Source organism: Nipponia nippon, unplaced genomic scaffold (genome assembly GCF_047370975.1).
Source record: "Nipponia nippon isolate SJK-2023a ecotype South Korea unplaced genomic scaffold, ASM4737097v1 scaffold_27, whole genome shotgun sequence".
In the NCBI taxonomy this organism is placed as follows: domain Eukaryota; kingdom Metazoa; phylum Chordata; class Aves; order Pelecaniformes; family Threskiornithidae; genus Nipponia; species Nipponia nippon.
Genome location: NW_028262344.1, coordinates 1,977,440 through 2,005,191, shown reverse-complemented (window position 1 = coordinate 2,005,191; position 27,752 = coordinate 1,977,440). Strand labels below are relative to the sequence as shown.

The following is a 27,752-nucleotide window of genomic DNA, read 5'->3' as shown; positions in this document are numbered from 1 at the left end:
CAACAAAACCTCCCCTCAACTTCTTCACAAGTATTCAGTACTAACATTTACCTATAGCTTTCCTGCCCCTCACAGCATGCCATCTATTACACAGACAAAACATGCCTTTCCTTATCAATACCAAATCCATAGAGCTGGAGGCCTGTTCTCTTTCTTTTGTACAGGCCCCACACCACCCACCCTGTTATTGCTGTCGCCTGCTGCAGTCATTTTATACCAGCTTCACACTTAACTTGGCCAGAGAACTAAGCCACTTCAGGGAACCAGTACCCAGTCAGAAGAGCACACCAGGTAGAAACATGACATTAGTAGAAATGTAATTACATTTAAGCCTTAGAGGCTGCACCTCTTACCAGAATCAAAATTGCTGCCTTTTGTCTGTATCCAGCCCTTTGCTGGGTTTGTCTAGAAGTTATCAAGCACTTCCCAGTACAGGGTTACACAGCACCTTAATCAGATATTTCAATTTTATTATTTTCTGATGTTCTGAGATGAGCAGACGATCTGTGCTATCCAGTGTTTTTCTGAGAATACATTAAACTACCAGACAGGCTGCAATCTGCAAGTTCTTGCTGACAGGACTGACAGTTTACCTTTTTCAGGTATCTGAAGTCTACACAGCTTTTTCTATAGAGTAATCCAATTGGCTATTTCTACTAAGCTGCAGTCTGACACTAGATTGCAGTATAGGCACAACTTAAGAACTAACGTAACTCTTCAGTGGCAAACAGAAGTTCCTTTAAAATTCCCATCAGGTCACTGACACACACAGAGAAATAAGAACTTCTAACTCCAGAACAAGCAAAGAGGCTCCTATAGCAAAATACATGTTTCTATTCCCCAAATTCCATGCAAATTTAAAGTTCAGAAGTAGAATTTTATTAGAGCAGGGTAGGACGGCATTTTCCTTTTCATAGGATAATCTGCAAGACATTTTTCCATTTTAACACATCTGGGATAATATAACCACAATAGAACTTTACCACCACAAAAATTTCCAACCCGCCAGAGGTAGATACAGACAACCCAGGGTCTCACCCCACTTCTGGAGATGTTTAATGTCTCTATCTGAAGCTCTTTTTGGCTATTAACTTGGTTTTGGTGAGGGTGAATGACTGCTGAACCTGATGCATAGGTCTACAGTAGACATCTCGCCCTGTACAAAGGCCTTTGCACGGAGGGTGCTCGTTGGGTATAGCTTCACATAGGCTTTACACTCCAAACATAGTAAGGTTTCAGTGGAGAATGGACAGAGGACTTCGACTGCCTTTCAGCCTGCCTAGGAGCAGAGCTGTGAGAAGTTAATACTAGGCAGAGGAGCGAGGAAGATGATGAACATCTGGTCTGGAAATCAGTGTGATGTGGAACTGCCAGGATTTCTACAAAACCTTATCACAGGCAGGCTCCCTGCATCTTGCACTGTGCATTCAGTCTGACAAGGGTACGCAGCCTTGAAATCAATTGACAGAGCAGGGAAGAACATTATTAGGCATCTGCAACCTCCAGACTCTCTGCAGCGACAAGATTTGTTGGAGGGCAGAAATGACAGCTATGTAACAACAATATCTTATTGATATGGGCTTCCTGAGCAGTGATGGAAGAAAGGGTGAATGCTTCTGACAGCAAGTGACTGCAGCGTATGTTAGAGGCTTGATGGAGCAAGCAAGGCTACAAATGAAGTGGTACAGGAAGAGACATGGACATGGCACATTGCAGATAAAGATGTAAGTAGGTCAAGCATCACTATCTCAGGATGGTAGTGACATTTCGGCCTATACAAAGCAGGAGTCATTTGTTATGATTTTGTTTAAGCCCATTAAACACTGGCTGCCTACTAGCAAAGCCCTTTGTATTAAAATCATACTGATGATTCCACTGCTGAATGCTGCATTTGCTCTACAAGGTTATTAATTATGCAACCAAACTGACAAAGACAATAGCATTCACCTGGCTGCAAGGGTATTAGAAGACTACAGAGTTACTAAGCCACAGCTGCTTATGTTACAAAGATCAAGCACACTGGGGCTGTTTGTTTTAAACAGATGAACAACAAGCATATAAAAAACATACACTATAGTGAAGAGCATTGAAAAAGAGATAGTCCACTTCTAGGTACCTTTCCACAAAATACAAAATCAGAGCACGATAAGAAGCAAATTCAGACATGCAATTAGTGTATGAAATCATTGTTACAGTGCATTAAAATACAGACACTAAGTAAGGTGATTCTATCATGCAGCCAGTGAAAACTTGCTGCAATGACTGCAACATGTTAGGTAAACCCAGGATATTTAACAAGCCTTTTCAAAAACATCTACCTATCTAACCAGTTCAGTTCTGGCTTTCAACCTTTGCAGCGGGTCATTACAGTGGTGACTGGAAACCCATCTCATTGCAGCCACTGATAAAGGATGCTCAAGTATCTTGTAAAAAAATTTGTTGGCAAACATCGATTAGATTATGTATGGTACATAGGTATCCAGCACCCTTTTAAGTCGAGAGAAATTTGACACATACTTTAAAGGACACATGACTACAACAGACTGGAAAATACACTGTTTGCTTTTGAAAACAGGTCCAGTATTTCACCACTTACATTTCTATTAGCATCGCTAAAGCTACAGATAAACCAAGCAGAATTCAAAATACATGGCCAAATGTTATTACTCCAATGCTTCTAGACCACGAGCCTCTTTTTAGAGATGCGTAATTCATTTGGAGTCCATAGTTTGCATAACTTGAGGTATTGATTTAACTCTAAAGAGATGTAACACCTTTCTAGGCAGAAATGCTGAAATGACGAGGATAAATCAATTGAGAATATTTTTTCTGCATGTCATAAACCAGCTTTGCATTCCATGCAGTCCCAGGGTGTTTTTGTCCCAATGGATTATTCTTTTCATTAGTCTTCCATCAAAGCTGGACTCATCAGCTGACTGTTTTTCCCAAGAAAGTAAAATGCTTAAAATAACTGTTGGTAAAAACGTTAATTCAGAGCCTGTTGTCTTCACTAATTAACATATTAAAGGAAATCAGATAGAAGAAAATATCAGTTTATTAATAAACTTACCTCTGCCTCAGTGTTAAATATTTCAGGGTTAGAGTACCTAGATGCCTGAACACCCTGAAGACATCTGATTTCCCAAGGCAAATGGACTATGTGAACAGTAACAGAGCTCTAATATCGTAATGCTAAACGGGCTGTTTCAGTAAGCGTGCAGTTTGTCTGTTAAGTTTTGGCATGACACTTACACATCAGCATACCCTAAATAAAGCAGAGCGATCTCAACATACACTGAAAACTTCAAGGATTAAGCAGCCCCTTCTCAACGAGCTAAATGCAATACCTAGGAACCTAGGAACTTGTACGCTTACCTTTCCAGTTGTCTTCTGCTGTCTTCTGTCCCAGCACTGTCCTTGCCATAAACATATGCCGGTTGTTTTCCATCTGTTGGCTTATTTAGCAAAAGCCATTTACTTTTTCCTGTAGTTCTTTGAACCAATCTGCTGCTGACAGTAGAGAGCTGCAATGAATAAAGTGAGATGCTCTGAATTCCCAGAACCACATAAGGATATTCATGTTGGGCATTATATTGAACGCTTTTGAGTAGCCAGTGAAATGCACACCAATAACCAAGGCTGTTTGGAAAGCGCAGAGAATGTACATCTTTTCTATATTTGTTTGAAATGTTCTGTCCAGAAAATAAAAGCCACATGGACCTCTATTTTTGTATATTTACATTTTCTACTAACATCAGAATGGAAATTTTAAGCAGCTCCCTTGTAGCTAAGTTAAGTTAGACCACAGGGCCAGATCCTCAGCTACTATAAATCTGCAGGCTTCCATGAAATCAGTGAAGCTTTGCTTATTTACATCAATTGATGTGGCCTAGGGTTTCTTCTCAAAATTACATACATCACTGCAAGTCATTTATACTGAGTTTATTGCAGAGTTCCATATGACAAGTGTAATGATGAATCAGAGTGCATTAATAGAAGAGCCAAAGTGCTTTGAAGGTGAGGTGAAGCTTTGCTCTTTAGCCAGGTTATTTTGACATTATCACATTCAAGTTCCACAAAATATCGGAAAAGACCATTGCATTAGTGATGGCATCAACAGCATTAAAAAATTCTACTGGCTAGCCATGCTTCTCCTCAGACCTTTATTACTTGCTCAGGGCAAGAGAGCTGGAAATCCAAAGCATTGTTGATTTAATCCAACCATTATGATTTAAACCATATTCATTTAATCAATGGATATATTTTCAAAACAACATGGTGTTTTATAATGAATACATATGGCATACACACAAATAAGCCCCTTCCCTACCAAAGCAAAAATCAGATTTGGGAAGCCAAATTTATATAAAACCTCTCCCTTCATAGGATTCCTTTTCCGTCTGCCCTGTGTGCATAATAAATAGGTGGTCCTTTTTCTAACAGAAATAAAACTGTTGAAAGGAACTGGCACTATGACAATAAAGCTTTTATCAGCAGAAGTTTAAATAGTGACTGAAATAATTCCAAAAGCAGATTACTCAGAATTTAAAAGGACACAGACAACATTTGTCCATCAAAAATGCAGACCCTGTTATCAGTAAGTAGTAATAACGATGTGTGCAAGAAGAAATAATATACCAGGAATGAGACATCCGTTATTATCTAAGGGTGTCATTACAACCACACACAGTTCAGTAAGTTAACGAAAGCAAGCATTTTACCTTTCTATTAGAAACTTGAGAGTTACAGTTCATAAAGAAACCATTCTCTATTTTTAAACAGCCACCAGTTTGAAGCAGTTTTATTTAGAAGTTGATTATTCAATTGGAGTTGATTTCAGAGTGACCTCATTGTAGTCTGAAAAGATTTACAGTGGAGCTGTGCACAATCACCAGGGAATTGATGACTTCATAGAACTACAGACATCAATTTTCTTATGCTCAAAGAACTTCTCCAAAATCCCTCTGCTCCCTCCATGTGAAACAGGACCCCCTCTCTTAAAAAGAAGCATGCATGATTGCCGTAGATACCAGCAAAAGATTACTATAGGATTCTATTACTTTTGGAGAAAGAAAAAAGAATGGATTAATGGATTTACCCCAATGTCAACGAAATCAAGATCTGGCTCCATGACATTTCATCAGCATTTCTTTTCTAGCATGACAGAGACAGATGGGCTTTTTTGGAACAGGATTTTTAGAGAAAGAAGAAAAATACATTTGACCCAAGTTTTACAACAAAATGTCAAGCAAAGATGGGGGAAGAGAAAGACAAGCATGTATAAAAAGGAATCTTTTCTTAGCCTAGGCTACATGTCAGATTAAGAGCTTCAACTTACAGATCTCAGTAGTAGCTGAAAGTCCACGCTCAGCTATTGTAAGTGTTCAGGGAAAGATGCCTATGCTTTGGCTAGAAGTTCTACTAATGCATTTATGCATAAAGATGTGTTTTATATCTGTAGACAGTACGTTGCCAATATCTGTTACTTGACAAAAATACAGCTCATCTGCAACAGGATTTTTGTTCAGCTTTGGAGCAGCTAGAGCTGCCTCTAAACCGAGGCCTTGCCTGCCAGAATGACACAGTGACAGGGTGTCATTTCAGACCAGAGAGAGGTCGCCGACCACCAGACAGGCTTCGCCAGCTCTGTCGTGTTCAGTCTGTGTGGTAATCCTTCCTCTCTGCTAAATCCCTCGCCTCTCACGTCCCCTCAGGAACATCAATATCATCGTTACCAATTATGTAACATCAAAGAAAAAGAGATTAATAATTCAGACATAAGATATCATTGTGATTTATCACCTTGTATGTATTGTCTCCAGACAGCATTGGGAAGCTGTCATTGGGAGACACTAAGAGGTGAAAACTAGAGCTTTGTACTGATTACGAAGCAGTTATTCTTTATCAAGAAGTAAAAACAACTTATGCTTGGAAATATAGCTGAGTGTTTATCTCTGTCATTAAGACAGCAGCCTCTAAATGCACAGAAATGAGGCATTTATTAAATTTTGTCTTGGGCCCTTAGCAGCTGCTTCTGACCGCAGAAGGACTAAAATTATCATATATCTGCAACAACATTCCCAAGGAAGATCCCTCCTCAAGGCAGAGCAGACGCTCAGCTAACTAGAAGCTACTAGAGACCAGTCTGGCAGGGTTCAGATCGAAAGCCTGAGAGCACATGAAAGGGAACCTGCATTGCCTATTCCAGCACCTAGCAAAGATTTCCAGTGAGTAGGGCTTTTGATCTAAAACCTTAACTGTTAGCCTCGTTTTCATAAACATGAGATTAAACACAGCAATTAGGGTAAATTAATATTTTAATGGCTCACAGCAGAACTAAATAACAGCACATTCAGCTCAAAGAACTATAGACCGAGACAGCTTTAATAAGACATTTTGCCATTAAAAGTGAAGGGTAAAGAGAAGAGCTATCAAGAAAACGCTGCACGATTTTTTCACGGTGTACCACTTCAATGTGCAAGGAAGAGCTGGGAAGAAGCAGAATGGTCTTGATGCACAGGATTAAGAAGGGTTTTGATACATCTTTGCTATTCATATCTGAGCTTGGTCCTTGCTGACCTTCACCATGGCTATTGCTGTTACCAACAGCATAACCAATGCGGTGGGGGCTGTAATATGCATTTCACATATTAAAATATACTCCCTTTGCTCGTTACAGTATAATTTTGGGAGGAAAGATACATCATTATTTTTCCATATAATTTACAGATCATGCCCTAAGGCAAGGAGAGAACCCAGATCTCCCGCCCTAGTACAGTCAGGCTGTATTTGGATCAGAACTGCACTACAGGCTCATTAGACCCGGTCTCCATTCCACAAGTGCTAACACACTTGATCAAAACAGTTTTCCCCATGAAATGGGGATTTACCAGAAGTTCACAGAATTCCAATCTGGGGTAATTTTTAAAGGCCCCTAAACCCAAGGGCCAGGTATTGGTTTCATTCCTACAGGAAACAATTCTGAAAAGGAGCATATATTTTTTGGTGGATCTTAGGTAACCCCCACCAGACAAACTGACCACAATCAAGTCCCCCTGAATTACAACTCCACTTTTTATACACTAGCATCCTTCTTACGTTCAGCTACCAATAAGCTCTGTATATATTACCCATGAAAAAACCCGGCCCATTTCTGTATATTTTCCTTGCAATGCCAATAAACTTATTTAACACACAATCTAAGATCCTATAACCTTGCTGAAAATGGCTCCATCTATAGCTGTAAAAGAAAACCCTTTCCAGCTGTACTACAAACTTATTTTAAGCATATTTAGCATCAGAAGTCATATGCTATTCAAGGTTTATTTATAGCGAGTGGCTTCAAGGAAACAGCTTTGATTAGCTGGCAAGACACTTGCTTGGGAAAAAAAATTTCAAAATTTCTACTTTAAATTCCACTCTGTGCATGTTGCTTTGAAGGAAACAAGCTCACACGCTGCATCTCTGATTCAGGCAGTAGGTGGGATTAAGAATAAGAATCTTCATTCTTGAAGATGAACGGGCCTCTGTTTGCCAGCTGAGGACTTCGGATCGAGCTCCATATTGCCTAGGGTGTCCATGATGGGGGATGCTTTCTGCAGTCTCACTTGTTCAGATAACCCTGCCTTGTGCAGTGAAATTTCCCAGTGAAACTTCTGATCTGCTGGTCAGCCTGCCAGGCTCTATCAGAAGCCTCATTTCCTAGTCTTTGCCTCCCCAGCCATAAGTTCTTCTTTCTCATTTTGTTGCACAGTTTCCTGATAGGGGAGAGCAAAGATGACTGAGCCAGACTTCTCAAGAGTGGCCAGCGACAGTACAAGAGGCAAGTGGCACAATCTGAAATACAAAGAATTCCACTCAAACATAAGAAAAAACTTTTTTTTTTACTGTGAGGGCGATCAAGCACTGGACAGCTTGCCCAGAGAGGCGAATAGCCTCTCTGTTGTTGGAGATATTCATGCTGAACATAGCCCAGCACAAGCTGCTCCAGCTGATCCTGTTTTGACCAAGGGGATAGACTAGGTGACCTCCAGAGCTCCCTCCAAAGTCAACTGCTCTGTGATTGCGAGTTGTGATAGACAGGAGTTATCTGACCAAGTATACCACTATTGTGTCTGTGGATGGAGAGAAAGACCTCAGTTATGCCATTCGGATACAGTGAAAAATACCAGTTTCACTTGGAACTTACTTGTGTGCATGAGGGCTCTCCTCTTTAAACAAAATATTTTGGCCTAAATAAACTAACTTCACCCTTTCACTACTGTTCACAAAAGTTAAGATACGAATCTTGAGGAACTCTGTAGTTTCTCAGTGGTTTGACTACTTGGGAACATAAATTGATCCAAAATACATCTAAGGGATGAATTAATTTGACAATGACTTGAAAGAAAGTCTAATTAAAGGTTGGATGAATTACTGAAGGATGAGTTCATGTTGAGGGTGGCACTGGTTGAATATTTCATTAGTCTTACCTAGAATAAATGTGGACCATAATGAAAAAGACAGCTTGCTTCAAAAATCATTATTTTTATCTACATAAAATAACTTTCTGCCCTTTCTTCCCATTTGTGGCTTTAACATGTTAAGAATCAAATTGCAGAGAGAATTACTGTGACCATTTTAAGGCCATTTCAGCTCGCTGACACACCAGGATCCATTCAATAGCATTGTGCTGCCAGACCACTTAACACATGTAGCTATGTTAGACTCCCACAGCATTGCTAAATGGAAGGGGCCAGATCCTGGGTTAGATTGAGTCAGTGTGCCCATGCTGATTTATGCTATTTGAAGTTGTGGATTTCATGCACTGCAAAACTTCTGTGAAAATTAAGAAGCATTTGGAAGGCAGGTTTAACTCTTGGGTGTAGTCCAGCCTTGTCAATAAATGTCACTGTTTTCACTGAAATCAAGTTTTGGTTTTTTTTTTCATGTAAATGAAGCAAAAAGGTTAACAAGAAGCCATGATCTCTTTATACCCTAACTTATCTTCAACTGCTCTGGCCTTCCTCACAGCAGTTTAAACAGAGTAGCATCCTGAATATATGAAAACTGCTCTATTTCCAGTAATTAGAGAAACCAATGAATCCAAACACCACAAAAGGTCCAAATTTATCAGTCTGTCCGCTTCCAATTTGTACCGCACGCTATGTTCTCAAAGACACTAAAGACTAAATTGCATAATTAGGAGAAGGTTAGAATTTTCTGCAACAAGTTTATAGAAAGCAATGACTAACATCTGACAGCGCACTCCCCCCTCTTTTGTCACCTTATTTTTCCAACTTGACACAGAGCAGAGTTTAGCTGAAAGGCTCTGACTCATGATCTCACAACTGCAGCTCCTTTTTGTTCCTCTGCTTCAGGTTACTGACAATCCAGCAGGGAAGGCTGCAGGGAACATACATCCCCCCTCCCATGGCTACACAGTTCATAGCCCGGAGTACTCATGCAGAACACCTCTGACTGAGGTTAACACCAATATGCCAGGCTGTGATCTGCAGAAGAATCATGCTGCTATGAAATACCTCATCTGAAAGAGAAGGTACCTCAGGAAGCTCTCCAAGTCTGCATCTTACATAAATCATACATCACCTTTTCACCTAACATATCATACCAGTACTTTAACCACATCACTCCATGAAATACTTGCTGGATAAAGAACACATTTAGAGGCTGAATTCATAATGGACCAGCCTCAGATGTCTACACCCACCAGTTCAGTCCACAAAATGGATTAAAATCTACAAGACGGTGAGCTTCCGAGTCCTTTAAGGAAAGCACTTAGGATCACGCTGCAAGGTCGAACAGATTACGTACCTGCTTGAAGTTAACCCTGGCATTCAATATGTGGCTAAGTGCCAAGCACTGTATCTGGGAGGGCTACACCACATCCAATAAATGGGGTATGAGAGATACGAACACTCTGCTTGCAACAATCCACACAGAACTGATATCAGGAAAGAGTGAGGAAGGCACAAGGTAGCGCCCTGATAAAAATGACTTTGGTTTTGATGTCACACTATCAGCCGGTGCATAATGAACCCCTTCAGCCAGACACAAATCCTGCCTAGAAAGGGTTACACGACTTGCCTGATGATGATGTACTCTCAGAACAAACTCCTGCTGTACCAAGTCAGACCAGTTAACTGTATTCTCCACCAGCAACTACTGACAGATGCTTAGGAAGGATGCAAGAAAGATGACAAGTGTAGCACACGCCATGTCCTAATACACCCTCCCCGCTTCTGAGAGTGAGGAGGCTTGACACTCAGTCTGGCAAACATCTACTAAATAACTTCCAAGATCCTTTTCTAAAAGTTTATCAAGCTCAGTAGTAAAAAAAAAAGCTGTCAAGGGGAGAGGTAAGATACTGAGGCAATATTCTAGTTGTAAGGGAAACTTTTTTCCCCAAATCTGGAAGCCCCATCTTGGAAAGAGAAAGGACATATCTTGGTGTCAGAAAGAAATGGAACTAACATAACTAACTTTTCCAACATTTTATGTCAAAGGGATGTTTAATTTACAATTTGGTTTAATTATTCATTGCATACACTTATACAATTAACATCTCAATAATTAACTTCTACAGCAACAGGGGGAAACCTGATTTATCTGTTTACTCCCATCTTTAGCTGTTTAATTAGCCATACTGTCCTCTGCTCTATATCTCCTTTGCATGGACAAAAATATTGAGACAATTACAGGAACAAATGCTTTCCTTTGGAAAGTGCATAGGCCTGGGAGAAAAAGCCTGCTGTCAGGGCAGAGACAAAGTAATTTTCCTCATTACGGTTTTACCTGTTTTCCAGAGAAGCATCCTATACTGCTGATTGCTGGGAACAGAATGATCTGTGAACGCCAAAGGTAAGATGTAAATCTAGCTCATTGACTAACATGTTATCTAGAATTACTACACAGCTCTTCCTATCATCCAAACCTGATCTTTTATTTCTCCAGAGGTATAATTTCTCTTCAGATTTTCAGAATCAGAGCTAATAGCATTTTGCATAGCCAAAGTCCGCGTTTTGTGTAAACAAGCTGAAGAGTTCTATTCATTTAGCTTTTATAAAAGACTTGGGTGCACTGGGTGTGCATCCATCATGAATTCACGCAAATGGTACACTTGCGACAACGCATTTGCGGCAACTGCATTTTCTTACCTGCTCACCACATGCAAAGTCACCTCCCCCCCTCCTTATGCATCCCACTGCCACAGTATACAAGGCAGTAAGTGGAATAGCTGCATGTTATTAAAATCCTGTATTGGGGAAATAATCTATTCACTACTCATTTCTCCCCTCCTCCCTTACCATTCCTTTAGAAACAGCTCTTCTCCACAGTAAATAAAGTCAGAAAGCCTTATCATTAATTCTATTTAGGCCTAATATGTCATAAAGCAAGGAAAGCAGGCCATTTTCCTCTCTGCTGGGGCACAAAACATGTATTAACTATTCCAACCAGAGCTGTGAATGATTTATTAATTCAATTTTGGAGTGTGTGACTGTCAGATCATATAAGTTCGTTATAAAAAGAGTCTCTCTGAGGACTCTTTTACTCTTTTTAAACCAACTGACTGACATTTCACATGCTTCACAACTGTAGACATCTATCTCCTTGCTGCTTGTTCTCAGTGTCACACAGAGGCTGCATAATTTGTCCTGTCCGCATCAAAGTGTTTGCATCCGATGAGGGAGAGAACTGGTAGCTGGTTATCTGTGGCAATAATGTTCCAACCCATATGCTCAGCTTCATACTTGGATCTAAGGACTATCCAGTGCTCTGGACAGTCAGCTCTGCTTGTTCAGAATCACAGAGTGGTTGAGGTTGGAAGGAACCCCTGGAAGTCACCTCGTCTGACCCCCTGGCACAAGCAGGGACACCTAGAGCTGGCTGCCCAAGACAATGTCCAGGGTTTGGTTTGTTTTTTTTTTTCCAGTATCTCCAAGTAGGGAGACTCCACAGCCTCTGTGGGAAACCTGTTTCCAAAGGGAATTCTCTACTCCTCTCCTTTGCCAGAGAATTGTGAAAATGTATTGTTTGAAAACCACTAGGCTGGTTCAGAAGCTCCCAAATGGTGGGGCATTAGCATTTGAAAGCTGTTTCAAAGTGCTGTGCAAATATACAAACCTCCAGAAGAGCTCTCTGTGCCAACCTATCTGCTAAATTTCCCTCCCAGACAAAGGATGAAAAAGGGTTTCCCCTGCGACTGGCCTAATACCGATACTGGTTCTGCCTTCCTCTCCACTACCCTCTTCATCGGAAACAGGCCTGGAGAAATAGTTCCTCCTGAGAAGGGAGAGGAACTGCTGCCAGGGACACTGCTGCCGTACTTGTACAATGTAATTCCTGTTCTGCATGAGCAAACCAAGTCTAGCAACCTTGCCCTATTTGATAGTTCCCACTAAGAGCAATGATGAGTTCCAACACCTCTTTCATCTTTTTCCTGTCTATAAATAAAATCTTGTTCCTATGAACGTGAAAAAATATCAGCAGCGTGCGTAACCAGCATTTCTCCTGGTTACTAACAAGGCCAAGTTTTAATGTGGAATCTTTTAACATTTGCTTCAAAATTTCGTTTGTTATTGTAAAAGCTATTGGGGTATTTTGTTAACTGAATATCAAGAAAATGTAAAACAATTTAGAAAAACAGTTTCTACAAGGAGTTCTTCAGTTAAGAAAATTTCAGATCTAGTACAGCAATTTATCCAGCTGAGGACTGACAACTTGTAATCAGAAAAACAAGACAGACATCCTTACAGATTGTAATACCAGGGAGAAACACAAACAATTTAGTTTGATCTCCCACATTTAACACAGACCATTACATTTTATTCATTTACTTCTGGACCAAACCCAATTTTGACTAAAACATGCCTCCAGAAGGAGTCCTATCTCAGCTTGAAGACATCGCTTCCCCTGGTAGTTAGTTCCATTGGCAACCAACCACACCATTACATCTAATTTGCGTCTGTCTTGCTTTAGCTTATTCCACTAATTCTTGGTATGCCTTTCTGCACTACATTACAGAACCCTTTTGTCCCTACTGTGGAGCAAGAATAGGAGCCTACTCCCAATTCCCCCCGAAACCATACGTCACTCCATTTTTACATCTAAGAACTCAAGTTTCATTTCAAAATAAAAATAAATAAAAACTATTCTAAAGGATAGAAACATGAATAGTAAAGTAAATGCTCTCTCTCATTTGCAGTAATAGCTATGAAATGCTACTTTGGGACTGGAAAGTATCTCAGTTCTGTAATTACACGTTCATCATCTCTGTTCCATTTTCAGTCCCTTAGGCAGTATTTTACAGCTACAGCCCTCCAAGGCAGCCATACTTTTTTGTAATCGGTCATATATTTTCAATGCAGACGACAGGGTCAGTTCTTTTATAGGGCTCTGGCTCCAGCCCGACTGACACTTCACTGGATTACAGTTGTATAAAGGTCCGGGAAGAAAAGCATTGAGGATATGAATCACTTCGACTCATTTGTACAGGCTATGGAGAAAGGAGTCTCTGCACAGCGTCTGTGTCACTGATTTACCATTCAGAACCTCCTGGGCAACTGAAAAATGAGGTCTGGAGGACACGGGTGCAATGAGGGGAGATACTTCTGTAATCTTCCCTGGGCTTTCAAGATACTGAAGGCCTCTTCCTCCTCAGAGATCAGTGGTTGCTGGGTTTGTGGGGACAGGATGGAGGCATCATGGGATGTCAGGTTACCTAGTAAGAATTCTTTGTGGTGTGGCCCTTTACCTCCCGAGATACTCGGCCAAAAAAGAGATAGTGGAACAAACTGTGCAACGTGAACTACAAGAAGATTAGCTTTCCCTTCACTAGTGCTTTATGCAACAGCACTCTGCAATAACAGAGGCATAAGCACAGGTTCCCTGCTGCGAACTCGGCCACTACCAAACTCCTGCAACAACATTTGCTAGAGCTCTCCCGTGAAAGCATTTATTCTGCCACAAAAGACGAGTCTTGCAACACTTGTTTTTTGCTTTATAAGTTTCCTGTAATTCAGAGTGGTCCCAGTAATCAAAACAGGACATACTCCTTTCCATCCTGCAGATGAGAGCTAGGTAATTAAATGGATATTTCTAATACAATGTTCTATTTATACTAGTTTGTATATGGTGAATTAATGCTGTATCTCCAGATTCCCCTCTGAACAAAGAAATAGCAAAAAGAAACTGATTTGTACCTGGTTCTATTGTACATGGATCTAAGTTACAGTGTTTATCTCTGAATTATACAATATTACACTAGGAATGGAAGGCTACATAGCTTCAAAAAAAACCCCAAATTGTGGCAGTTTATTCCCACTTTGCAAAGGCATAAATGAATGCAGGAGGTTTTTAAAACAGATTTGGCAGAGTAGAGGGACCTTAGAAGGGTGAGCAAGCAGTTGTTACATTGCAAGAATACAGAAGTGATTTAACAATGATAAAAACAGTCTTGGCTTTGACTACACAATACACTTTACACCAACTGAGCTATTCTAGCAGCCTCCGATCACCGCTGATCCACTGCAAATACAAGGGCTGCAGCTTAACCGAACACACTGTCTTGGGGAACTATCACCTTAATCTGTCATAGGCTAAAAGCGGACACCATTATTGCAGGCCAACTGATGCGCACTTCTAACACTACATGTATCTTGTGTCATTGCAACTTGATCACGTTTGAGCCTTAAAGGTCTTACCAAAGTAGAAAAGTACTATCCCTCCTGTCTTTCACACTGTATAATCATTCAAGCTATTTCAAACTACAGCCTGAAATACGGAAAAGGAGAGGGAATGATATTTGCACTAGGATTGTATTTAGGTTCCTGCTTGCCACCAAGTCCTTAAGGGTTCTGAGCTGCCCTCTCAACAGGCCTTCACCCACCCTATCTATAGAGAGGCCAGCAGAGACCAGCTTTCCAGCCTGAAGTGCCTCAAGACCGGCAGGGTTGAGCCATTTTCCATCTATTTTCACCCTGCTTGTGCAGGTAGGGATGAGACCACTCAAGACAGTGGAAAATCTGGCACTTTCTTTTGAAGAGCTTTTCCCCCAGCACTGATAGAGCTCTATAGCAACACTGCAGGCAGTCCTGGTTTACAGTTGAGTAAAAGATGATTTTGCCTTCTTTTGTCCAGAGCTTCTTATCATTTACAACTTTCAGTATAGCATAATTATTTCAAATGGTATTTCCCCCAGCAAAATCACAAATGTGTAATTAGTATTTAGTTCCTTGCATAGGCAGTATAGAAATAAGCAGATAAGCAGGTACAGTGCATGTCTTACCATTGCCCTCACAAGGAAGCATTGCCAGATGGCTGCGGGCCAGTACTTTGATATGCTCTGATACATGGATCACCATTAACCTTTGCAAAACAAGGAGCTGCAAAATCACAGCAACTGATTTCCAAAGTTAGGAACAAAAATTGTCATCTGTCAAACTACGCCATGAAATCAACTCTATCCTCCCAAGATGAGTGTTTATCCCCTTGCAGATCAGCTTTTCTCTTAGATCTTCAATTTAAAGCTCTTCTCATTGTCTCGAATCTAATGCCCTCATTTAGGTGAGGTAGAAACTCAGGGGCAGTACCAGAGGAAGTTCTCTTACCTACCTTATCCACACTCCTGCATTCCCAGAAACACGGTCTTCAATGGCTTTAACAACCATCACAGGCAGGCAAAGTCAGCAGAGACTAAGGACTCGGAAGTAAATTTGTCAACGTAAGTCACCAATTATCTGTCAAAAGACCTCTCAGTAGCAGATGAGCAAGAGTTATTTGTTATGTTTCTCTCCTTGCAAGAAAAATTGAACTTAATAAACAGAATGGTCACAGCATGTAGGGGGAAAATTATACTCTTACTGCACACTCAAATAATTTATTTTACTGTTATGCACCCAGCAATAAAGTAACCTCTCCAGAAAGAGAGTTTATTGCATCTGGCCACACAGTGCCCAGCTGCTGGTTGCCCTAGGCTGGTATCATGGAGATAAGAACTTCATTTATATTGCAGGCCTTCCCTCCCCTTGTCCCTTTGTTTCAGGTTGCTAGAAGAGGAACTATTTTTTATCTTGTAGGGTACATTTCTGTTGATGATCCACATGAAACATGGCACACTGAAGTCCCACTGAGACCCTGCTTTTTGCCCTTAACCAGTGTGCTAGGCTCACGCTGCTTGTTCATCACACAGCTAGGCTCCACTTGCTGCGAGAGTGCAAAATCTAATAAGCTCGTCATTCCATACTTGCTTCTGTGCTTAAAAAAGTACTATTGAGACTTTACAGTAGAGATGATACATCCTCCCTAATGTTACTTCCAAGAGACTATTTGCATATGCAACCAATCATCAGGTAACCATGGCAAACAACAGTTCTTAGCAACAGACTTTGAACTTCAATATTCATTTGCCATTCAAGGTCACTTCACAGCAACTTAACAGCAATAGGTGCTAAGGCCCTCTGAGGTTCAATAGCATGGTAAATGCAGGAGAGCAAGAGGAAAAGGAAAGGAATCAGAAGGAAGACAGATACAGAAATTATAATGGCTTATAATTTGTTTTGTTCTCACATTTATTCCCTAGGTATCAAAATAGAGTAAGCTAAGTATTAAGAGTGCCAAAATATGAAAAGTTGTGAAAGACAGGCTAATTATAGCCGCCATTTAACAGATGGAAAAACTGAGACCATGACAGGCCAGCAAGTATAAAACGGGGCTCTATAAAAGACCAGGGAAAAGTTGTATCAGTGCATCTTGTCAATCTTCCTTCTCACCATTTAGTTTTACAACACAACTGATTCATGTTTTCAAGCTTTTCCCTATAAGTAAAAGCAATTTAGTCTGCTAGAATAATAATGGAAGGACAGTAAGTGTTAGTACTAAATTATCTCATGTTCAGACTGAGAACCCCAGCTGCTTTAGCGAATCCCCCAGATGTGGTACACTGTTCCAGAAAGCTTGGAGACAAGGCTGTTTTCAGACTGAAAAAAAGTTTACCTTACGGAATACTGACAATGGAAAAAACAGGAGCTTTAGTGAAATGAGTTGTTCCCAAGAAGTTCCCAAAGCTGTTTTCTATAAAAGTCTTGATATGAATTTTAAAAGTTGATCCAAAATTCCCAAACACTACTCTGCTTTGCTTTTTAATTTGGAAGGACTGATCTCAAAAGATAAGTCTCCAGCAACTAGATTTTTATCATGTGCATGAGAACAGGCCTCAAGCCTTCTTTTGCTAAAAAATACTTTGGACTGAGCACCCCAGAGACCTCATTCTCTGTTTTTGTGCAGAATGAGCCAGGCACATTGACAGAGACAGTCCACCTCTCATTTCCACCGCAGCTGAAGGATTCAGTTCACGAGGTGTTCACACTGCCTTGTCATGCTAGAGGTAATCATGTGCCAGAGCCAGCTCCCTGATGACTCGAGTTCTGTAGTGCTACTGATGTCAAGAGCCAAAATATTTCGCACCAAGAAAGGGGCAGACTCCTAATATTGTTTAGATCAGTAACATATACAAAAATGAACAGAACAGTCCATTTATACTAATTTTGTTTCTGCTTTATAGTAGTAAATAACTAGGCAACAAACAGGCAAGAAACCATCAGACCCTCGGATCTTCCATGTTACTTAGGGGGAAGGGTCAACACCGTATTTGAGTTATTTGGAAGGCCACTTTAGAGGGGAAAGATGGGAAAATTTTCCCAAATGCCTGGCCTTCAAGATTAATGAGCATCTGAAGACAAACCCACACACATTTCAGGAACAGATGGGCTTGTTTTGGCTTAGCTGTCACCAAAAAGCTTTTTTATTATTTTTAAACCCAAAACATGAGTTATTTCTCCCAAGTATCTAATTCTCAGCATGAAGAGAAGGGGAAAGTGTAGGAGCAGAGGAAGACACCTCCCGATTCCAGGAAGTGAGACAGACACATAAGAGGAAGAAAGAGAGACAGGTTGCCCATGAGCAGGGCTTTCCTCCATTCATATAAAAGCAACATCCAGACTGCTCCAGTAGAGAAACCTCAGAAGCATTTGTGAAGGTACTGCAACCCACATGTGTTGCCAGAGGCACCAAGGAACACGCTAACCCACTGGCTGTGCTTGGGCCCGCAGGGTGCCATCAGCTCCAGGAAAAACACTGCAGCTGCAGTTGGCACATTGAGTCTGCTTGGGAAACAAGCTGTGTTTACCTCCGTTTATACTTTCCTGTGCTTTACTTGCCCGTGATATAACGGGGGTTCTCACTGTTACTGCATGAGAATACTGAATCAGTACTCAGCTCAGTAGAGATTTAAGAATTTGTCCTTTCCCTGTTGTTACCTAATTTATTAGCTTCCCTACTTAGCTTACAAAATGGCAGACTACACCAAAAAGTAGCAGCAACTAAATCCCCCTCATTAGTAAGTCAGCTGTTAGACAAACCCAAGCTCGACTTTGTCAAGTAAGAGTGGCTTCTCTTCCTGTTGTTAAAAAGGCAGAAAATATACACTGTGCTGCCAAGATGCCAAATCAGATTTCGGCAGTAGGACATGGTAAGCTAAAAAAAAAAAAAAAAAAAGAACAGCCACAGCTCAGGATTAGATTTGGTTTGCTCTCTGCTCCTCAACCTTTGAGACAAACACTTCTGTCATCAAAACATCAACTGAATCTCAGGGCATTTATTGAAATCCAAAGGGAGGCTGGAATTTCTTAGTCCCTGGCTGCCTGCAGCTCATCAGCACTCCGTATCCCCTGTGACAAGTGCAGTACACCTTTGAGGGGCAGCATGGGAGAGGATCCAGCAGCAAAACAAGCAGGTGTGCACGTGGGAGGCAGAAAAACACCAGGGCACCAGCAGGATTTAGATGTTCAAGTTGTCCTTGAAATGCAGCAAAGGGACAAGTTTGCAACATGGCAAGCAGTGACACAGGTAGACCAACGCCCCCCCCCATACAATCCACCGCAGGATACGGGGGGGGTGGTAAGGCAAGAGTAGACTTTTGCCAAATCTGTCTGTGGGAAGTCAATTCCTGTGAGCGGACTAAAGCGAATAGCATTGCAGATCCACCAGCTAGCAGGAGATTTTTTCCTGCTGTTCCCCATGCTTTTAAGCACAGTTGTACCAATGAGAGATGTAGAAGAAAAAGCCTCATACGGTCACTTTGTGCTATCAGAATAGTATAAAATGTGCCCCAAAAGCAAACAGAAACCTAGCTCAATCCTTCAGCTGCCAGCATTGAGCCAAGATACATCTTAAGAGCAAGAGTATCCTGTCCTTGTGGTTGACATTTTTAGGATGAAACCTTATTGTGCCTCAATTTTCTTTTTGTAAAGAAAGCATAATATCTCCCTCCTCTTGCAGGCATATTGTAAAGGGATACATGAACTACAGAAAGCAGTTCTGGCTGCTGTATAGCTGCATTATGAAAATGACTAAAGACCCCAGCCAAGACCAGGGAAAGCCACAGGAAGAACACAGGCCTTGAAGTGAAACAGGAATGGCAGTAAATTGGTCCTGTAGATAACAAGTGCTGCTGCCAGGCACCGCACGAATCCATAGCAACAGTCCCAGCCATGTATTCGGTCTGTAAGCTCTTTGAGCTGACAAAAGAAGTGGCAGGGGGCAGAGGCAGGCAGGGTTCCTAAAAGCAGAAGGGGAGAACACAAGAGGGATCACTCTGGTCTTGGAGATAAGATGCTTTCTTCCCCGTGCGCTTTGCAGTAGCTGACAAGATGGGGAATCATCTTCGTCCACCAACTTTGGCCCACTTTCCCTTTGCGCTGACAATGGTAAAGCAGCAGTGTTCTGTATCTTGCAACAAACTTGGGGGATTTCTAAGGAGGTATAAGCATATATATATACACACATACATATATGCAGACTAGCTTTCTGGAACTTGAAAAAGACCATTTCAGCCTTAGAGAATCGTAGAATCATATGATAAACTCATTGTACATTTCATTTGAGGACAGATATGGGTGACATTTTAAACTATTTTTTCTTTAAAAATGCAGATTGACATTTAAGTCTTTCATAGAAATTGAAAATGGAAAAGTGTCAAGAGATAGATTTCAAATTCCTTGTTTCATTTCACTAATATTAGATTATGTATATTTACATATACTATATTTACTATCTCCTGTGATGTTGCAAAACTACAACAAAATAGTCTTTGATGGCTCATAATACATTTTATATCAACTTACAGTCTGGCAAAAGAATTTAAATTTCCATTTTGTATTCTATTTCTAGAAATTGCATTTTAAAAAAACCCAGATGTCTCACGTGTTGAAAATACCATTTTCCTACCCAAGCCTATTTAAAACTGACTTAGAGACAGGTATTCTAGCTATTAAACCAACTTCGCCAAAGTCAGCTCTGAGTATTTCTGCATATCTTATTTTCATCGCGCTTGTCCCAGCTTGCTAAAAGCAACATCAACAAAATAAAGATCTTTTCCTGAAAGAGAACATTCAGGGTGAGGTTTTCTTTAAGCAAAAAGAAAGTTTGTACATGAGGTAACTTAGGTAAAAGTCTCTACGTGAAATATTCTAGTAGAGAAGGCAGTCTCTACCAGGAGATTGAAAGGAAAGCCTTAGTATTCATTTGAAAAAGCAGTTTAGTCTAAGTTGTAATGCACATTATTTTAACACTGAAGACAGATGTGACAATTGTGAGATCCCAAGGTGTCCACTGAAGTCAGCACAAGGCCGTCTGTTATCTTCACAACCTTCCCAGTCTCTCTGGTGGCAAGCGTTAAGGCTGGCTGGTCCTCAGAGATGACATTGAGGGTAGAATTCAGTAATTGCTTTCCAAGAATACCATGACCATAAAGAAGCCCTTGTGTTCTTTACACAATGTTAGATGCTGAAGACCAGTCTGCAGTCCAGTGGTTTAGCAGCCATGATGGATCCCAGTTCAGAAAAGCATTTGAGGAAATGCCTAAATCCCTCTTCACAAGACCTGGTCATTAACATTAAACACATACTTGCTGTGCTGAACCAAGGACAGCAAAAGAATGCAAGAGGAAAGGTACAAAGAATGACCAGACCATATAATGGTTATTTTAAAAGATTAATTTCAGTATTGTTCCTTATTTTACAGGGGTGCCTCCTTTTCCCTGAAAACTTTCTTATTCTTTCTTATTCTCATTATGCTGTAGTGCAGCACGTTTAACCACAAGCTGAGAAAACCCTCTCCTCTCCCCCCTTTCTTAGTCCTTGAATCTCAGGCTTTTAAAATCTAATTTGAGATGCCAGGGATTCATGTTCAGCTGCCATCCCTGAAGATGGAGTACAGGCAATAGAAGACACCCAGCCCATTAGACAACATTGTACTTAGCTCCCTGAAGACTCTGCTCAAAAAAAGAAAGTGTAGACTTTTAAGGCTAATTGCTTCCAAAATATACTCCCCATTCTCTCTCATTATAGCCCCTCTAGGGATAAATTCAGTAAAATAACTAGTGATATTTAGGTAGCTGACGTTTAGCAGACTATGCAGTGAGACTGTGGAAAACAGGCCTCGGGCATCTTTGTCACCCAGCTGTTAGAATGCTTAAGTTCCATAAAAATGCACCTCCCTGGCAGCCTCTCAGTCAGTCTTTGTCCTCTCAAGCTTCCTAACAACCCATTTCTGGACCTGCATTCACTTACCTCGACCACAGAAAGCTCCCTTACAAGCCATTTCCTCTAACATTTGTTCATCTACCAGGTGACGCATTCAGGAATCCACATCTTGGCATTCCCCGAACTCTAGTTCAAGGCTTCCCATTACACAGGAGCACAGGCTCCAGCGCCATAGCTGATGCAGAGTTGAAAAATCAATACTATTCTGGGGAAAAAGCTTTGATAAACAAACAGGGTATTTTAAACCAAAGATGAGATTCTAGGCTGGAGAGACAGAGAACTTGCCCAATCACCAGCAACAGCCAGCACTGCCCTGGAAAACAGTTCCTAATATAGGACTGTCAAATCTACTGACTATGTGGGATCTATGGTAATTGAAGTTCTACTTATAGTGCAAACTCACAGCTTGTGGCAGAAAATTTTGTACAAGGCCAAGTTCAGGAAAGCTCGGTCTTTCAGTTGAAAAACAGCTACAACAAAAATCAAGGTTTCCTGATAGTGGAGAACAGCTTGAAACTAGACAACCACTTGGAAGAAACAACATCTACCCCCTCAAAATTTATTTACAAAAAAATAAAAAAAAAAAATCTGTGTTTCTTTCAGCGATATCATGGCTGTTCTGGGATGACTGATTTTAAAATCTTTTCACCAGGCACGATGTTTTCTGTACCACTGCTGTTAATTTGACAGCCTTGCTTTCCTTGTCTGAAAAAATGTGTCTGACCACTCTTGCTTTTGCTGCTTTTAGTCTGTTAAACTCTCACATACTCAGATCAGCAAGCTATTACTGCTATTCTAGCTGTGTTTTTTACTACAGCAGAGAGGGAGGGAGAGAGGGGCATTTTAAGTAGAGACATGGTGTTTTAAGACTTGTTTCCACACATTAATTGAGATTAGCCTAACATTTATTCTACTTATGGCTCAAAGCCTATTGTTAAGGAACACATGTCAAATTCTTCTGGAAAAACAACTAGGCTAGGAATTGAATTGCTTGCACTTTTTGCCTGAAAAGGCTTATATTTGGAAGCCAAACCCCTCATGTTATCTAGTTTACGACATGGATTATCCTAAAAGAAAATAGAACCAAAAAGTTTACTATGGGGACCAGACTTTTTCAAAGACGGGCTGATCAAAGGACAACGTGCTATTGTAACAGCATGACAGTGGGGAGAAGCAGGGAGAGGGCTGAGTAGACCCTCAAAATAAAAACAGCAGGGTGCAGTACATCGGTACATGTTTAAGTAGGCTCAAGAACAGATATTATTCTTTCAATTCAGTGCTGAATATTCTGGTGGTGCTTGCTGAATTCTTTAAGTAAAAAATTGCCAAGACATTTTACTGGGCTTTGCACGCTGTATGTGTTGTAAGTACAGTCCATTGGCACTGTACTACCCAATTCCTTCATATGTTTTGTTCCATACCTAATAAAGGCACCTGACATTCCCAAGTGCTTTGCTTTCTAAAGAAAAGAAAGCATTCATTCCTCTAATTAGCTATACCATATCTATTAGCCTGAAAACCACCTCACTTAACATCTTCAGTGCCACTAACATGGCTTTAAACAGTTTTCCCAGTTTTGATACCCGTGACAGGACTAATTACTACTCTTACTGTTTGTCACATTTCAGATAGTGCTGACAGCACTTTTTTTAAAAATAAAGAAAAATGGCCACAGCTCCAAAGAAGTCAACCGAAACAGAAAAATGGGAAGCTAATAACTTGTGAGTGTAAGCACACTGGTATATCCTATTAGAGCTGTGGGGCCTTTATACAATGAATGTAATGAGACTTTCCTATTTTTCTATCAGAAGCCTCTCTCCTTTTCTTAGCTGACACTTTCAAAGCATGAAAGGATGCTGAAGAGATCTGAGCAATGCAGTTTCCCAAAAGGACAGGTGCTGGCCTAAGGCTGTTTTCTATTATAACAAACACTGTAGCCTCAGAAAACACTGGCATTCCAGAGGAGAAACAGGAGTGTTTGGGAATGTGAGAGAACACATGCTAACCCTAGTCACTTTGCCCCACCACTTCAAAAACAGAAGATAAAGGCAGACACGCACAGATACCAATCCGAAGGTCAGTATTACTCTACTAATCCACAAACAAAAAACCCAGCCCCAGGTTTTCAAACAACATGGAAAAAACAGTTTTAATCAAGCAACAGTGTAAGTTGGTTTTTGAAAAACACCTTCATTCTGAGCTTGCAATGCGAGCTTAAAAATTTGTCACTGATAACAGGTTAGTTGTCAATTTTTTTTGCTTTTGATTTTAGCCCCTCCCCAGGCATTAGGGGTCCCCCCCAACCTTGCAGCTAGAGGACTGACTAGCAGTGCCAGTAGGCCAGGGGTTTTAGTTAAGTGATACTGTCAGCAACGGAGAGCTTGATCTTAGCTCCTCTACACAACCTTGTGTCGGTTTTTCTCTTCTACATCGCGCTCCCCCTTAGCACCTGCCCTATAGAGGGCACATCTGCACTTCCATACACAAGTGGGCTTTCTATAGCATGACAATCTACAAATCAAAGGCTCAGAAACTGGTAAGAGTTTTCCCAACTCTGACTGGTGGCCATTCTGTGCGGTATAGTACTAAGGACGGCACAGCCCGGCAGTAGCATGCCTTTTGCGATCCCCTGTTCTTTTTAAGCTGCATTGAAAATGCCATTTGCAATTCTTCACAACTCACTAGTGAATCATGTACTTCCCCATGAAAGATCACAAAGACCCTATGTCAAGATACTGCGTAACTAATATTTCATGCAGCAATACCCCTCCAGTGCTGACCTATTTGCTTGGTGTAGACTGAGGATGTATCCCTGACAACTGGGTCTTGCTATTTAAAAGTGTAATCAGTGATGACATTATTAGGAGCATGAAGCCTAAGTGTCATTAATTGTTAATGAGGGAAGTTTAGCTTCCGGGTGCTGTAGCTAGCAAGTAAAAATGTCTTTGAACAGCTATTTGCTGTATGTGGCAAATTCTGTGTTATTGGAAAAAGCACCACCAAGGCTTTGAGGCCCCCAAAACATGTCCTAATTTACTTTTTTAAAATAGTAAAGGGAGAAAAAAACCCTCCAGCTTTTGAAAAATACTGTAGGAATATACTGTTGGAAAAAATTAAAGGGTAACCTCAACATAGTCTGAAAATCCTGCAAAAGCAGGTCTGCACTCCCCCAGCTGGCTGACTTGCATACTTAACCAGCAACCATCAGGTATATTTCTTAACTGACTGCTTATAACTCTTCAGTGAGGTTGAATGAAGTAAGCACAGCTCACCTGGTGATTCCCTTCAGAAATCACCTTCTTGTTAACATCACCCTTATTCTAAAAATGCAGTAATATCTACCTGTAGCACATCAACACTAATGCACCAGCACGCAGAGTACTGGAGAGAGACTGACTCTTCCCCAAACAACTTACAGCTCACGTAAGCAAATTACACATGAAATCAAAGACAAACCATAAAGTCCACAGTTATACACAGCTTGCAGCAAAACTAAAATAGTCAGTTCAGCTGAAGTTTCCATGAAGTGCCTAAATAAATCTTCATTTCTAATGCCCAAGGAAAATGGAAGGCTGGATGGCGAACCTTAGAAAGGACATTTTTGTTTCTGCACTTTGGAGTTTGTGTCCAAGACTCAGCAAGTAAAGACTGGGCTTGATGACCAAAGTCACAGCTTCTGCTCTTCTCTTCATTGGTAGCTTCCAGGAACAATAAAGTTAATTTAGTGCTCAAACCCCCTCTGAGGGTTGCTGCAGATTAACAGAAGAAACAGCAACTATTTTCATTAAATTCCCCTGTGAGGCTTGATACGAACAAGAGAGTTTGATACCATTGTGATAATACGCTCACCTTTCTGTCTGATATGCTGCTGTAGCAAATCCTGCTATATGCACAAGGGCCTCCAGAGAGGACAAGCTAGACTGTTTTCTCATCCTTTGTTTCAACCAGTTGTAGTAACATTTTTGTTATATGTTGGTGTCAACCAGTACTGTAACATTTTTGTTTCCCAGCTTTGTGAGGAAGTAAAAACATGTTCCCTCATCTACTACTCTCCATCATGGGGAATAAACCTTGCGAAGGACAAAAGAACAGAACCAGAATGCTAAAGATGACACCAGTGCAAATGTTGTACAGTAGAAGAGCAAGTTTTTCCAGTGTCCAGATTTTGTCCAGATGTATATCTAAACATCTAGTATGCAGGGAATTTCCAGTGAGGTTAAATAACTCAGTGGTTCTAGCATAGTTTGATACTTTAAGAGGGCCCATATAAACTAGAAAAAGCATTTCATTTCATTTCATTTCTTTCTTCAGCCTTAAAATCTCCACAAGGTTTTTCTTTTCCAGGCTCCAGTCTGAGTCCCCAGACAACTACTGCCAGTAAAGCTGAAGAAACACACTTTTGGGTTTTGTTTGTCTCAAAGCAGCAGATGATTATGAATCACAGTCACATTTTGCAAAGCTAATGAGTGTAACTGATACATGTCGGTCCTCTTTCAGATGGCAGGAATTGTGGGAGGAGAAAGAGCATTCAGTATGAGGTACAAAGCAAATTGTCATGCCAGCTGAATCCAGACAGACTGAATGCAGGACTTAAATAACTTGCCTATATGTCAGATGCTCATGTTCATCTGGTTAACACTTTGGAGCAGGCATGTTATTTTTAAACCACAAAGACATCATGTCTGAGATGTACCCCGTCTGCCAGATAGTCCAGCTTATTAGCTAACACCAGTTTGAGCTCATTTAACCTGGCAAGTGGAAGATGAACTGCACAGGTGTAACTAATTCTGACAGGGAAAGGACACTTTCTCACTTCCAGGTGAGTTTTACTAAACTAGCTGTTAAATATACATAAAAATGTATCACACAGCATTCCCTTAAGCTGTCCCTTAGATAGACCACGGGAGACAAGAAGCATACCTGAACTGAGAACTTAAACTTAACCAGGTTATTTGCTTTGATTCTACCATTCCTGTAGCTCCCCCTCACATGTCTCCCTGTACTGAAAGAAATCTCTGCAAAATTACCACATGACTCCATGCCAAATTGTCTTGCAGGAATGGTTTCTTTGTCTATAGAGCTTTGAGATTCCTTTTCTGCGTGGGTCATCTGATAAGAACAGGTATCTCCACAGATAGGTCTCTAATGTCTGTCCCTCTAGACGCTGAGAGAACACAACACCTAAACAACCCATCTTTTCTGCTTTGATCCGAATGTTCTCACATAAATATTAAGTGGCCAAATCTGAGCTCCAATCAAACTTATGTCTACAGTTTGTTTGTATCTCAGTTCAGCATCACATTAGGTTGCTATCCTGAGGCTCTGTGGCTAATCCTTGTTATTTACTTTCTGGTTTCCTACTCAAATCCAGACTTATTTTCCCCTTACCAAGTTACTTGCTTTTTTAATTTTGCAATTCATTCTCAACAGCTGCAAAAGATTGCCCTGAATATAAAGTAACTGCCTCTAAAGTTATCCACAAATCCATAAACATCTTAGCTAGGATGCAAATAACTTAGGCTCCCTAGCTGCATCTTGTTTAGAGAGAATGTCAGGTTGCGGTCGCAGCCATTTTTCCTCCGACAACAGGAAGCCATGTGTATTTGTGTGGGCCAGGGCAGGGAGAGACCAGGTGGGACAAAATCCAGCTATAGGGCAGGATTTACAAAGCGGACTTTGCACACTTTTCATTCTGCACCAGACACTCGACCCCCCGTCCTTTAGAACCACCTTTGCTGACTTCAGCAGGTTCTGGCTTGGGTCCCAGGAACCTAAAGAGAATAAACTCTGTGCTTGCAAATTTGAAGGCTGATTTTGCAAGCTCATTAGGTGTGGCTATTTTAGATTGGCTTTGGAAAAGGAATTGAACATTATCTGAACTAAACCTGAATTAAGTAACTAAAGCATTAAGCAAGATTAGAAACAAAGCATGGGCCTTAGGAATTGCAACAGTTTAAAGACAAGTTCAAACTATTCAAATATAGATTGGCCCGAGGCAGAAGTCTGTATCTGAAGACAACTGCAGGGAAGTTTGGTACCAATACAGACTTCATATTATAGTAAGTGAAACAAGACACCCTTCCCCCAAACTGTCTCTGAAAGTTCAGATTGAAAAACATGCACCTTATGCTCTGCTCCTAAGCCCTACCTGCC

At 40.8% G+C, this 27,752-nt stretch overlaps 1 long non-coding RNA gene across 1 annotated transcript in view; it reads right to left on the bottom strand.

Moving 5' to 3' along the window:
• Positions 1–375: 375 nt before the first annotated feature.
• The window catches only part of LOC148055026 (uncharacterized), a 48,006-nt gene continuing 20,629 nt past the window's right edge, over positions 376–27,752 (bottom strand). The window contains exons 3-4 of the long non-coding RNA XR_015705960.1: positions 3,376–3,524; positions 376–2,971 (exon numbers count right to left, since the gene is read on the bottom strand). This is a non-coding gene — a long non-coding RNA (uncharacterized LOC148055026). The remainder of the gene's footprint in view (positions 2,972–3,375; positions 3,525–27,752) is intronic.